Source organism: Podarcis cretensis, assembly GCF_951804945.1.
Source record: "Podarcis cretensis genome assembly, chromosome: 9".
Lineage (NCBI taxonomy): Eukaryota > Metazoa > Chordata > Lepidosauria > Squamata > Lacertidae > Podarcis > Podarcis cretensis.
The window spans coordinates 4047226-4056551 of record NC_137178.1 but is presented as its reverse complement, the minus strand read 5'-3'; the positions used below and the strand labels follow the sequence as shown (position 1 = coordinate 4056551).

The following is a 9326-nucleotide window of genomic DNA, read 5'->3' as shown; positions in this document are numbered from 1 at the left end:
TGCTTAGCCAAGGATGCTCTCTTGGCCAAGAAAGGACAAAGGGACTGTCTCCTTATGAGATAGTTTCCAAGTGTATGTTACTTTTCTAAGATAAGTCTGCCTTCTGGGATCCGATTGTGAACAGAATGTTATTAAACTCCTTTTATACTTTTATAGAAGACTGTGTCATGTCTTATCTTTTATGAGGGCATAAGGGGAAAATACCAGAACAGTTATTATAGAGGCTTTAGCGAGCCTGAGCAAACGCATCTGCTGCAAGTTTAAAAAGGGGAATGTTACTCTGCTAAATTGTGACCTTGGTAACACAAGTTGGAAAGGCTATAATCAGACAATATATCCTCTACTGCATCCCTGAACATTCCCACAATTGCCCCGAGCGAAGCCTCCAGAGGAGCACCATTGAGGTTCCCAGCCTGGGTGTGCCAAACTGGGTCTTTGACCAGAGTGAAATAAAGTCTCGTTTCCGCCCTGCGCAAAGCAAAGGAGGTTTAGGATCAGAGTTTTGCTTTTCCTAGGTGGGTTACCTTCCTCTTGAATGCAAACCATCGCACACCCCCTGACACGAATGCTTTCAGAGAAAGAAAAAAGATTTTTTTAAAAAAATGATATTTATTAAAAGTTTAAAAATTACAGAAAAAAGAAGAAAAGAAAACAACAAAAAAAATTAACAAAACATACATTACGATACATAAGAAAAGGGGGGAAAAAAACCAATACAACAATAACAATAAAAAAGAAAAGAAAAAAACCACAACCAATATTCCATATCTTAATCTTCCAATTACTTGTTTCATCGACCTCCTCACACCTCCCTTTTTGTATTCTAGTTTAATTATTTGTTTCAGCAAATTCTTTCCATCTTTCTCAATTTTTATTGGGCAATTTATCTTAACAGTCTAACCTATTAATTAACTTTCCATCTTTCACTATATTCTGTCATTCAGTTTGCCTTAATTTATTTTAACCTTATCTTACCATAAAATACCTTAAAGCTTAAAACTTAATACTTATTTATACATAACTCCTTATCTCATTTCTACTAAAGCCAAATAGTTTCATTCCAACATTTTCCTAATACAGTGATGCCCTGCAAGACGAACGCCTCGCAAGACAGAAAACCCGCTAGACGAAAGGGTTTTCCGTTTTGGAGGCGCTTCGCAAAACGAATTTCCCTATGGGCTTGCTTCGCAAGACGAAAATGTCTTGCGAGTTCCTGCGGGTTTTTTTCCCCTTTCCCCCCCTTTTCCTAAGCCGTTAAGCCGCTTATCAGCTGATCCGCTGATAAGCCACTTAACAGCTGATCGCTAAAAGCCGCTAAACCGCTAATAGTGCTAATCCGCTAAGCTGTCAATGGGCTTGCTTTGCAAGACGAAAAAACTGCTATACGAAGAGCCTCACGGAACGGATTAATTTCGTCTTGTGAGGCACCACTGTACTCATTAATTTTACACTAATTCCCAAATAAATCTTTAAAAACTTTCTTCCAATCTTCATCCAGCGTCTCTTTTTCCTGGTCTCGGGTTATGTCAGTCCTTACTGTCCATTCCTTCTAGTCCATCAACCTGGTAATCTTGTGTCCGAGGCTCTTAAGTCTCTTCCGTGTCCCTTCTGCAGATCTTCTTCTTGTTTATACCTGCACTTGACCTTATCTTTTGTTGATCTTTTTCTTAATTTCTTTCCTTTCTCATTGAGGAGTAGGTCTCGGGGAAACTCCAACCCAAAAAAACCCCCATCTCCCCTCAGCAGATCAGCCCATTCCCCACAGTCCCATTCCCCACATTCAGCAATGTAATCCAGAAAGTATTTAAAAGCATGTTTCAAAGTCCCTCCAAAATTAAGGGCCCCCACAACTCCAGACCCCCCCCGGCCCGCTCCAGATTCAATCTTGAAGAACAGCGGCTTATGCTCCTGCAGGGCCTCGGGTCTCTCCATTTGTGTTGTTTGAGGTTGAGCAACAACCTCCTCCATTATCTTCTGCATTTGCGCTTGCCCTATCAAAACAGGTTCCTGGGTTGGTTCCTGAATAGTTTCTGTAAGAGTATTCACTGTTTGACCAAGATTTATGACTGCAACAGTCAGCAAATCCATGTTCTCATGCAACTGCTCCAACAAAGCACTTGTCTTGCAAAGAGCAAGCACTAAAGCTTCTTCTAAACACATTTTTGTTCAAGGTCAGAGTCTGGTCCCATGATCCTAATCTTCACAGCTGTGAAATCCCCAGATCAACTCCAGCAACAATTTAACAGGCTCCCTCTAGAGGAGACAATTTCTATTTGTATCCATCTTTTAAAAGCAAGTCCAACAAAACAAAAAAAGTTACTTTCATTTTTCAATTTTTTTGTTTCTTTTAAATGCAAAAGGCAACATTGGAATTAATTTGTTTCTCTTCTTTAACTATCTGTCAAAAGACGTTCCATTCACAGTAAATGAACTTCCCCAGAAATTTCTGTCTCTGACACCCCGTTCCCAGGTTTGAGACAGTGGAAATTTATCTTTCTTTACTCTCTCTCCTGCAGGCTTGAACAGTCAAAATTCCCCCCTCTTTTCTCCTGCTTCCAAGAGGGGTTTTGGTGGTTAAAACTGAAGGAAATTTAGACCTTTATATATGACTTTCCAGACTTTAGCTTGCACAATTTTTGCTTCAATCTATTTACAAAAGCGGAAGGCGGACTTCCTGTTTAGAACCTTCCCGCTTTGATGCCAAATTAAGATGTTTCTTAGTCCAATTTTCCGTTCTACTCACGGGTACTTGTTTAGAGTCCAATTGTCCACAGGAAAAAGTCAGCGCTCTCCAGCAACGGCTGTGCGGCTTCACTCCGTAAAAATAGCGGTCGATTCAAAACACCGCGCCGCTCACCCCACGTCGCTTCGGATCCCCGAAAAGGGGTTTCCTTGCGTGTAGGGGGGCGCTCCTAGTGTCAGCCGAATCCCACGTTCCCAGGCTTCCTCCGCCTGGGATTTTTAGAGGGTCTCCACCTTCGCCGCGGCGGCAAGACCCAATTTTCGCGGAGCGGGCTCCTCTGGATCAGAGGAATTCCGCCATTGCTGATGGCGCTAACCCGGAAGTCCCAGAGAAAGAAAAAAGATTTGGGGGATTGTCCTGCATCACAGGCTGAGCCAGGGACGTTCTTCCTGAGTCCAAACCAAACCTGTCTTTTTAAGGACAGAAGTGGAGATGCGTTGCCCATGATGCAATTCCTCCAGTTTATGACATCAGAGGCAGACTCCCCACCCAATGCAGTCATGTTTCAAGGGGAAGGTTCACAGAACAGGCAGCCCCTGGCAGGGAATCCTGGGTGTGGCTGATGCTCAGCTTGGCTTGTTTATGCCAAATCTGGTTTTCCTGCGGGGTCTTTTCTGCTCTATGAAGCCTGGAAGGTGGAGAGGGGTGCAAATGCTGAACTCTCCTATGCACAAAGCAACCCAGTGCATTATCTCTGTGGGAGTCACCCAGAACTTGCTCTGGCGCCCTTAAAATAAAGGGAACAAAACCTAAGGAAAGGAGGGGGTGATGAAGGAGTGGGCATGAGGCCAACTCGGCGGTGCAGGACGTAAGGAAGGCAGAGAAAAGATGCCCATTTTCTGAAGGAGGTAAGCCCTGGGTGCTAGGTAGGCCCACAGATCCTAATTTCAGATATTTTAGAGCAAGCTGCAGCTAGAAGGCAGGCGGAGAGTCAAAAGCACTCTGCACGTGCTTAGATGCCCTCTTTGTTGTTGTTGTTTAGTCGTTTAGCTGTGTCCAACTCTTCGTGACCCCATGGACCAGAGCACGGCAGGCACTCCTGTCTTCCACTGCCTCCTGCAGTTTGGTCAAACTCATGCTGGTAGCTTTGAGAACACTGTCCCACCATCTTGTCCTCTTTCATCCCCTTCTCCTTGTGCCCTCCATCTTTCCCAGCATCGGGGTCTTTTCCAGGGAGTCTTCTCTTCTCATGAGGTGGCCAAAGTCTTGGAGCCTCAGCTTCAGTGTCTGTCCTTCCAGTGAGCACTCAGGGTTGATTTCCTTCAGAATGGAGAGGTTTGATCTTCTTGCAGTCCATGGGACTCTCAAGAGCCTCCTCCAGCACCATAATTCAAAAACATCAATTCTTCGGCAATCAGCCTTCTTTATGTTCCAGCTCTCACTTCCATACACCACTACTGGAAAAACCATAGATTTAGATGCCCTCTTACTAATTTATTTTGCAAAATTTATATGCCGCTTAGTTGTAAATAAAAATTAAAAAAAAAACCTTAAAGTGGTTTACAAAAAAAAAAGAAGATAAAAGAATAAGACAGGTGTGGTGAGATGGGTTAGTGCTGTTAACCAGAAGGTTGGTGGTTTAAGCCTGTGAGAAGTAAAACACTGGTTCCTAAGATTTAAAGTCCCAGGACCTTTTAAAATAAATTCTGGGCAAAATTGATGGAACAGATATGTTATTGAGAATATACACTTGCAAGTGGGTGACCTGAAAAAGCAGGCACACCCAATCTCATCAAAACATGAATATTTATTCCCTGTCTCCGAGCGCAATGAATAAGAGCAACATTTATTCTGAAAAGGCAATCAAAAAGCAACATAAATTATTCCTCTCAGAGCCCAACCTGGGACAGCTCTGAGCAGGATTCCTGTATTTCAGGGGGGTTGACTAGATGACTCTCAGGAACCCTTCCAACTCTACAACCCTATGAATAAAACTATCAATAAGAAAAACCGACAGCAATAATCTAATACTGTCGAAAAGCTGAAATATCAGCAGACTAAAAATAGAGCACAACTCACGGCACCACCTCTCTAAACTTCTGGGTAGACTGGTTTAAACAAAAGGGCTTTTCGTAGGTGCTGAAATGCGTACAGCCAAGGCGGCTGCCTGATTTTGATAGGAAGGGAGTTCCTGTGGGAATGTTGTGTATAGCAGGAGAGGATATATTGATTAAATATTAGCCTTACTCACTCATGCTAGTGAGTCAAGTAGCAGAGCACATTCCCGTTATAAAGCAGGAAGTTAGCTTGCAGATTCATTTGAATCTCTTTAGTTAAGCAATCCAGTCCGGCTTGCCCAGATTGGATTATTCCTGGTAAATCCCCTTTGGATCCCTCTCAAAAGAAAGACACAGCAGTCTTTCTAACAAGAAGTTTACTTACATTTAGTTCACAGTGTGATCCCTGAAGGCAGGCTTTGGCTTGTACAGTGGTATCTCGGATTAATAATAATAATAATAATAATAATAGTTACAGATAGGTAGCCGTGTTGGTCTGCCATAGTCAAAACAAAATAAAAAAATTCCTTCCAGTAGCACCTTAAAGACCAACTAAGTTAGTTCTTGGTATGAGCTTTCGTGTGCATGCACACTTCTTCAGATACTACTACTACTACTACTACTACTACTACTACTATTTTTTATTCCCCGCCCTTCTGGCTGGGTTTCCCTGGCCACTCTGGGCGGCTTCCAACTGAAGATTAAAAACAATACAGCATCACAGATGCTTCAGGTTACGGACGCTTCAGGTTACAGATTCTGCTAACCCAGAAATAGTACCTCGGGTTAAGAACTTTGCTTCAGGATGAGAACAGAAATCGCGCGGTGGTGGCGTGGCAGCAGGGGGAGGCCCCATTAGCTAAAGTGGAACCTCAGGTTAAGAATGGTTTCAGGTTAAGAACGGACCTCCAGAACGAATTAAGTTCTTAACCCGAGGTACCACTGTATTCAACTTGACGTGTGGGGATTTGGGAGCAGAATGCTATGTGCATGCCAGGAAGGAAAAGATGAGAATTCTGCCCCAATAAGGGTTGAAATCTGCAACCTGCGCATGCATCCTGCAAGGGCCGGGTGAGGGTCCAAAGCTCTCCGAGGCAGATTGGTGGGCAGTGTGATTGTGACAGGAATTTTGAGGTCTTAGATATATGTTAAATGTTCATAAGTGTACCAACTAAGCACAGGAAGGCCGACCTGGAACCATTTTGATTCCCAAACTGAGCAAATGTTTTCTCTGCAAGGTCAAAGTGGGAAACCTCCCTATTGTCTCTTTCCTCACAAATCCTGTCTTAAGAACACATTTAAGATATGAATAGGGCATGAGCCTGACTCTGTGAGGTTGGTGAGCCAAAAGGGAAGAAATAGAGCTTCCACATTCAGGGGCAGTCTACCCCTTAATACCAGGAGTGCATGTGTGTTGGGACATACCAATTTCTCCTTCGCCACAGGCACCAAGATTTCTTGAGGCAGCCCTGACTGCTGTGATCCAGGGGTCTCTCTTCCCAGACACCTGGTCTTCCTGCTCCTCCTGCGGTGTTATGCCCAGAGCCTGAGGCACCATCGCAGGCTTCTCACTCTAGCCTCCTCCCTGATCTCTCCACCTCCAGGGACGCCCCGACACCTTGGGAGAAGCTGCCACCTGCCGCCTTCCCTGCCATGGACCTCTTTGCCCGCTTTGAGGAGTTCCTGGACATCGTGGTGTGCTTGGGCTTCCTCTACTTCCTCTCCTACAGCTCCCTCTTCCTCTTCTACTTCTTCCTCCTTGTGCCTTTGGCCTTCATCTTTGACGGAGAGGAGACATTGAGAGCAGCAACCTCCTTCCTGCAATCTCCAGCTCAATAAAGGGTGAATTTGAATACACGGCGCTTTGGGAAATGTGAGTTGCCGAGTCTGTAGTGCTGTCTGTCTAAAGCCGTCCAGCGGAGGCTGCTCCATGAGGGTGAATGGGGAAGGGTCTGGGGGCTGGCAGGTTAAGTTTGGTGGGACAGGGAAATAGCCTGGTCCCATCTATCTTATTGCTTTATTATTCATTTCATTAAAAAAAATGCTTGATTGCAAATATATGTACAACTAAAAGTACGACTAATTTTAGACACTGGGATCCCAAATTAGGGTTTCCCCACACTTCCCTTTCCTCTGCTCTTTACAGGCATAAAGGTAAAGGTAAAGGGACCCCTGACCATTAGGTCCAGTCGTGGCCGACTCTGGGGTTGCGGCGCTCATCGCGCTTTATTGGCCAAGGGAGCTGGTGTACAGCTTCTGGGTCATGTGGCTAGCATGACTAAGCCGCTTCTGGCGAACCAGAGCAGAGCATGGAAATGCCATTTACCTTCCCGCTGGAGTGGTACCTATTTATCTACTTGCACTTTGAGGTACTTTCGAACTGCTAGGTGGGCAGGAGCAGGGACCGAGCAACAGGAGCTCACCCCGTCGCGGGGACCTTTTGATCGGCAAGCCCTAGGCTCAGTGGTTTAACCCACAGCACCACCCGCGTCCCTAATTACAAGTATACATTCTATAAAATCTTAAATGAACCAGGCGTTTGCTTAGACCGGTGAGATTGAGCGACTGTGTGCCTCAATATTTGTATAAGAAACAAAATTGTGCCATGCAGCCAAATAGCTCTCATTTGAACTCTTCACTTCAGATACTTTTAGTTTATGAGAGACCTTTTCAAGGAGCGAAATCTGGCAAACGCTGAAGTACAAGCAGTCCGGATTACTGAGATTGAAAGTTTTCCAGGATTTGGTAATGGAGCCCTCTTCAGAGGCGAGAGAGAAGTTCTTCATTTTTCAGGTCCTTAGGAATATATAAGCAGAACCTGCTGACCAAGCCCAGGACCCTTCTAGGCCAGCATCCTGTTTTCACAGTGGCCAAATACCCGTAAGAACCTAGGAATCCAGATAGACTCATTTGGACCTGGAGGTTCCATTAAAAGAGCCTGGCTGTTGGATCAGGCCAAGGGCCCATCTAAGTCCAGCATCCTCTTCTCACAGCAGCCGCCCAGGTGCCTGTGGGAAACAGGTAAGCAGGGTCCAAAAACAAGAGGCTTCTTCTCTCCTCTGGTTTCCAGCAATTGGTATCTGGGAGCGTTTGCTGCTGTGGAGGCAGAAGACAGGCCTCTTGGCTAGCAGACATCAATAGACTTCTCCTCCATGAATTGGTCCAAGATTCTTTTAAAGCCATCTATGTTTGTAGCCATCATTGGCTCCTGTGTCTGTGTTACTGAAGGGGAAGGAAAAGAAGCTCTTCTGCCCCTTAGTGCTTTATTATTATTCCAAAAATATTATTAACAATTTCAACATAACAAAATTTCAAAACATATCATCTTCATTATTTCCCACCTCCCCAACGAACCATCGCCTCACAAGGCTTCCCTCAGCTTCTCTCTCTGATTTCTCAACACATTTTGTTCTCTGCATACTGTAAAATTGTATAAATCCTTATATTATCTGTCTACTATATTAGGTAAAGGTAAAGGGACCCCTGACCATTAGGTCCAGTTGTGGCCGACTCTGGGGTTGCGGCGCTCTTCTCGCTTTATTGGCCAAGGGAGCCAGCGTACAGCTTCCAGGTCATGTGGCCAGCATGACTAAGCCGCTTCTGGTGAACCAGAGCAGTGCACGGAAATGCCGTTTACCTTCCTGCCGGAGCAGTACCTATTTATCTACTTGTACTTTTTGGTGTGCTTTTGAACAGCTAGGTTGGCAGGAGCTGGGACCGAACAAGGGGAGCTCACCCCATTGTAGGGATTCGAACCGCCGACCTGATCGGCAAGCCCTAGGCTCTGTGGTTTAGACCACAGCGCCACCAAAAGGTGGGGGGTATGAATATATATATAATAATAATAGTAGTAGGAGAAGTGTCTGTGGGTTTTGTGAGCTGCTTGCGAAGGATCCATGGGCAGGTTTTTTAGACTGAGCAATGCATCTGCTGTTCCAAAATACAAATGGGCAGAATGTGTGGTCCCTGTACAAAGGATTGGGAGACCTGCAGAAAACCCATATCTAAGAGGGGCATTTGCTGGTTTCCTATTCCAATGCACCAAACAGATTTGGAAAATGTGGGATTTCAGGACCTTTCGCTTAGTGATACAGATGAAACACCCCTGGAGAATAGCCCGTGTTTGCTTGAACCTTGCAAAACTGGTTTCTCCTGAGTCTGATCGTGGGGGCAAGAAAATGTACCTGGTGCCCAAGACAGAGTGAACCCACTTTCACAGAAGCTTGACAGCTCTAATTAAGGATTTGTGGGGTTTGGGGTTTTTTTTTGCTCTTTGGGCTTTCCCCCCTTATGGACACAAGATGGCAACAGAGCTGCATGCGTCTTCCACATTTCAGCCCAGTTCAACATATCCTTTTAACCATCTGAAGGTGGCACTAGACACATTGCTGGTGTTTTGCAGAAGGAATTGAACTGTATATATGAACTTCAGATCTCTGCAATTAAAGTGGATTCAAGCAAATCCACTTTTTATTTACCTGCTTCGAAAAAGCAGACTTGTAGTTTGGAAAGTGATAGATCAATGTATTGATGTCACGGACTGGTTAGACACAGGGGGTGGGCGTGGGCATAGACACCAGCTAGGG

At 44.9% G+C, this 9326-nt stretch overlaps 1 long non-coding RNA gene across 1 annotated transcript; it reads left to right on the top strand.

Moving 5' to 3' along the window:
* The first annotated feature begins 3228 nt into the window (after window positions 1-3228).
* Window positions 3229-6597, top strand: LOC307224418. The gene is made up of 2 exons (XR_013842490.1): window positions 3229-3591; window positions 6345-6597. It is a non-coding gene; the product is annotated as an uncharacterized lncRNA (long non-coding RNA).
* Window positions 6598-9326: the final 2729 nt, after the last annotated feature.